We start from the raw sequence: 5,757 nt of genomic DNA on the forward strand, positions 1-5,757 counted from the left end.
TTCATTTTCTATTACATATTACATTCAAACATATCGAAACTGTTCACTGTTTCTATTAACAAACAAAACTTGCTGTTTTGATACTGCGGCTGCAGGTTCGTTTCAGTGAAAATTTCCTCTGATCTCAGCTGTTAAGAGCTTAGAGGAGACCTAGTCAGACAGTGACCCTCCTAACTGGATTTAGTCACCACTGGCTTGAACTCACTGCGTGCCCCTCACCTTTTGCTTTAATACAGTTCACCTTGGAATTGTCATGTTGGGATGAGAAGGCGCCCAGCTTGGATGTTAAACCAGCTCCCAGAGTAACTCCTAGAGTGACTCAGAGAATAGCCCCTGTTCTAGTAATTGCCCAGCACTATCCTCGCACATCCTGTCTGAAACCTCTGCAGCAGGCGTGTGGGGAGGCCCGAGTGATGGGAGCCATCACCTGGGCAGCGGTCAGCTGGCACCTCTGAGTAGCTGCAGAAGGACCGTAAGCAAAGCCGTCTTTCTGAGAACCTGAAGTTGAGTGAGGACAGTCTGAAAGGAAAAGCCATTTAATCCTGGGACCCTGCAGTTTGAGAGAGAGATCAGAACTCCAAATATTGCTTTGGGGTCCATCAGCATATAAAACTAATCTTGGATATTTTCAATGAAGATGAGCCCCCCTAGAGAAAAGACCTCTGAGTTTTGGGGAGTGCGGGGAAGCAGACGGTAGCCTGCGTGGGCTAGTCCGTGGACACGTGTTTGAAGCGCCTTCTCATGCTGTAATTGAACCTACGCTGGTGACACAGAATGAAACAGAGCACCACTTCTGCCCTACACTTGCATGTCTTTTTTGAAAATCAGGCAAACCTCCCCCTTAAACTTGAGGAGTTGAAGTTCAAATTGATATTCTTTCAGGGACACTTAGGAATAGTTCTGAGTCTTTTAAAGGCCACAGATTCATTGAGGTTTTAGTAAAAGCTATGCATCTTTCCCTAGAAAATTGAAAATGAGTGTATAGAAACAAGACATAATTCTGAAACAAAAAGTCAGAGGCCTCCTGGGTACTAGTTCTTTTTCACAGCGAACGTGGTTGGTGATTTTATATATTCAGTTGGAGATTTTTGCTGCTGCTCTCTTAAATTCTCTTGAGGTTTTGTTGTTTTGGTGAAACAGTGTTGACTCAGAGTTAGGGTTGCTAAGTTCTGTTGTCTGATTTCATCACTGCCTTTTGTGATTCTGCCCTATGTTATATTTTGGGGGGGACAGGGGAACGTCTTAGGTTGGAGCAGTTTTCTTATAAACTGGTAAAGTACACAAATTCTGCAGTATAATGGAATCATTCTGCCTTTTCTTGTTCATTTAAGTGAGATAGAGAGTGCATTTTAATATTTTAAGAGTATTTTAAAGTATTGCCTCTTAAAACTTCAGGAAGATTTGACATGTGAGTAAACAACACTATTTGATAGAAAGCCTTTAATAGAATTTTTAAAAGATTTTAAAGTAACAAATTGGCTTTATTCCTCTTTTTCTTATTTGGAAGAGCGCCAAATGTATTTCAGCCTCTTTCCAGGTAAGATGTGAAATGACGTGAAAAGTATGTTCAGAATGAAAATCTATTTCAGAAGGCAACAGCCATGAGGAGAGAGGCAGAGGGGAAGATGAGGTCAAGACCAATGCCAAGATTCAAGTCAGTGCAGGTAAACTGAGAACTTGATCTGAGCATCTAATCTTGAAAGGATGCAATATTTGAGATGGCTCTTTTGATCTCAGGCAGTGATATAAAACACTTTCAGCAGACCCAACTGAGGTCAAAGTTGAATTTCCTTGTTGAAGAGGGGGACAAATATTGCTGCCATTAAATCTACTAAAGAATATTAAAAGTTAGCCACATTTAAAGATAGATATTAGATACAAGGGTAATATCACAGAAATTAGTATCATGGTGTAATTCCAAACGTCATCACTTTGACTCGGGATCTTGATACAGGATGTTGGCCATACTTAGTGACAAATTTGATAGAGTGAAAGTAAAAAGATCCCCGTAAACAAATGAAGTCAAAATATGACACCATCTTTCTAGAAGTTGAATATGTAGATGGGGTGACTTCTCTGTAAATCTGTGAAAGTTTTCCATATTTGTACCTTTGTTTTCTCACCTTTGTTTTCTCTCTCTCCCACTCTCTCTCTCTCTCTCTCTCTCTCTCCCCCTCTCTGTATATCTCTCTGTCGCTTTGTCTCTGTATGTATGTATATATATGTGTATATGTATATATGTAAATCCTATAATTAATGAAGAGTGTTACTCCTGTATTTTTGCTTGAATATATCCATATCTGTATCAGTCATTGGCCACAATTTATATGCCGTTTGAAAAAGAGATCTCTCTCTTTTCGACCCCCTTCTTATCTAATAATATCTACATCTAACTCAGTTTGAATATTACTGCAATTATGAAGCCATTTGGACACTTGACATTATTTCTCTGAGTAACAATAACTTTTGTATCAGTTAAGATATTCTTGGCTATGAGAAACAGAAGCCCAGTTTGAAGTTGCTCAAACAGTAAATCTATTATCTAACTCTTTATATGAAGTATAGAGTCAGGATGGTTCCAGGGTTGGCCGTTCAGAAGCTCAGCATCTTGAAGGATCTAGATTCTTTCCATGTTTCCACTTGGAAAAGCCCAGTGTGGGGATGTTATCGCCTCAGATTTCAAGAAGACTATAGAATCTCCAAGCATCGTATAGAGACTAAACAATACCCAGAAAATTATGTGCATTCAGGTGCATTTATCTGGAAAATAGAAATTGAAGCTTCCCAAGTTTCTAGCCAGAATGGAGTCCAATGTCCATACCTAATCAGACTCTTGTAAGGAAAATAACACCACTGAACAGCATATTACCACCTGAAGTTGGAGATGGGTCCCATCCCTTGGACGTTCATCCATGTAAAATACAATTATGTGAACAAGGCTTTGCCAAGGAGGAAGAAGTGTGTGTGTGTGTGTGTGTGTGTGTGTGTGTGTGTGTGTGTGTGTGTGTGTGTGTGTGTTTGCACTGTTTTTCTGAGTTAATTGTATGCTATCATACTTTATTGCTACTGCTTTTAAGTCATACCTCTTTCTACCTTCTGTTCCATGACTTGTCTTGCCTAGACGCCTGCATCTACCTGCTTGAGGGCAAGTGTCAATTCTGGTTTCTTTGTATCTCCCCAAAGCTCAATGACTATCACGTAGTAGGTTTAGGATGAAACACTTGTCTGCAGGATCAGCAGTGTCAATCTCTAGGATTACTGGTGTATGGGATAGTAATATTGGAAACTTCACTTCTTGAGACAGGTACAGGAAAGCATATGAGATAAACTTGCATAATTTTGACCGTACATAGTAAACTGTGCCATTGGACTAGGAAATAAACTTTATTAACGCAATCTTTAGTTCTGCAAAATCTTGATTAAGTTTCAGTAGATATGCTTGGAGATTTCAGCCCTCGTTAAGTGGCAAGAGATTAGAAATCAGAAGTCACTTTAAACCTGAGTGCAGAAAAGGGATTTTAAAGCTGGAAAATGTTTCATGCCAGAAGATAAAAGAGGGCCCTTAAATTTTTAAAAATAGTACAGATTTTAGCTGAAGTAAGTTGTAACAGTTGAGAGTTTGGGCCTCATTAAAAGAGGTTGTATTTTTATTTATTTATTTATTTTTTCATGGGATATTCATGTCTTTTTATTACTTGATATTGCCAAACTGTTTTCCAAAGTGAGTTTGTAACAATTAACACTCCCACCCACAGTGTCTGAGACTTCCTGTGCTTGCCAACACGTGGTCCTTTCAGACTTTGAAAATGTTTTGCCAATCTCGGTGGCTATGTAGAAATATCTCATTGAGGTTTTAATTCATATTGCCCTGATTACTCAAGAAATTCAGTATTATTACTTTTATAATTTAAAATAATAAAGATATATTAGATCAAGAACAGGACATATAATATCACAGAGAGATTCTTACATATTTCTACCCATGTATGTGAAATGAGGTCTTGTTGTTACTGTCCCTATTTGTTTGAACTTTCAAATTGAAATGAAGCTGCATCTATATGTTCTCTCTATGTGCATTCTAAAGGTCCCGGCAAGGGGCTTCAACCATGGGGAGATGCACAAATGAAGGGGCCTGGCTTTGATGTAAAAATCTTTGACTGTTAGAGAAAAAAGGTAGCAGAGGATCTTGTGTGGTCCCCAGAACAGCTGCAGTCACATCACTTGGAAGCCCGGTAGTGGAGGAAGAGAATCCAAAAATTTGCCTATGGGAATGGGGGCAGAGAGAGGTGTGTGCCACAGACAGGCAATCTTTGTGGGAGGAAGATAGATCTAGGGGGGGAAAAAAAGACTTCTTGTGTTGGTTGATTTACTTCTGAGAAACTTGAGTTTCCCTAGAGATTAAAAAAAGAGTAAGGTGCAAGTGTAGCAGCTTAGAATGAACAGATTGAGAATAGGGTCTGAAAATGGGTGGGTGAACAGCTGAAGGTTGCCCTAATTTAAGGAAAAGTACAAAAATTGGTATCTGGAGAGCAGCAGAAGGCTTCTTTAGAGCCAGTCCCTCTCTGGACTCTCACTCACCTATCCAAACCAGGGACGTATCCTTCACCGTGTATTCATCTAGCCAAATGTGCACCAGTCTGAGATTGTTATATACCAAGGCTTTTACAATTCCAGTGTGGTTTGCAAAGTGTTGCTTATCAATATGTCCTACTCGAGAGCAGGGGAGTGTAAAGAGTTGGCCTCCATACATCCAGGTCCTTAATGAAAGTTCCAAATGTTCTCCTCCCCAGAGATTTATGCCCTTGTACTTTCCGACTGCATTAAAATAATGCCTATTTATAGCACAACTTCCTCCAGTCATTGCAGGTGACCAGATAGGTCTAGTGGGTCCTTCTGGTCCATCCATCTCATAAGAGAAATCACGATCCCGTTTAAATTGCAGATACCAGTTGAAAGCTCCCCTGACAACAGGAGAGGACTGGTATTCCAGGGTCACATAATCACTGGCATCTATCAGAGGACACACCCCCATTTGGGGTCCTTAGCAATGGCATTCAGCACGGGCTCCAGCCATACTTTAGTCACCTTGCAGTGGCTATCCAGGAGCATCAGAACGTCCCCTGAAGCACGCGATGCTCCAATCAGCCTTGCTCGAATCAGTCCCTCTCTCTTTTTGTTTCTTACTAATTTAATCTTTCCCCGAAAATTTTCCACATGGTAGTCTAGTTTCTCTTTCAAATCATCAAATTCCCTCATGTCATCTACCAAAATAATTTCTTCAAGGATATACTGTGGAGTGACAGTCATGACACTGGACACTGTCTAAAACAAGACATTAAATTCTTCATTGTGGAAACAAATGACAATCCTGGAACTAGGTAGGTTGGATGGGTACTCCTTTTTTTTTTCCCCAAACATCTTTATTGGAGTATAATTGCTTTACAATGGTGTGTTAGTTTCTGCTTTATAACAAAGTGAGTCAGCTATACATATATATATCTATATATCCTCATGTCTACTCCCTCTCTCGTCTCCCTCCCACCCTCTCTATCCCACCCCTCCAGGTGGGCACAAAGCACAGAGCTGATCTCCTTGTGCTATGCGGCTGCTTCCCACTAGCTATCTGTTGTACAGTTGGTAGTGTATATATGTACATACCACTCTCTCACTTTGTCCCAGCTCACCCTTCCCCCACCCCGTATCCTCAGGTCCATTCTCTAGTAGGTCTGCGTCTTTATTCCCATCCTGCCCCTAGGT

The 5,757-nt window shown here is 40.4% G+C and overlaps 1 pseudogene; it reads right to left on the reverse strand.

Annotated features, from left to right (window-relative positions):
- Positions 1 to 355: 355 nt before the first annotated feature.
- Positions 356 to 5,418, reverse strand: LOC109549515 (inactive polypeptide N-acetylgalactosaminyltransferase-like protein 5; annotated as a pseudogene).
- Positions 5,419 to 5,757: the final 339 nt, after the last annotated feature.

This window comes from Tursiops truncatus, chromosome 6 (assembly GCF_011762595.2).
Source record: "Tursiops truncatus isolate mTurTru1 chromosome 6, mTurTru1.mat.Y, whole genome shotgun sequence".
NCBI classification, from domain to species: Eukaryota; Metazoa; Chordata; class Mammalia; order Artiodactyla; family Delphinidae; genus Tursiops; species Tursiops truncatus.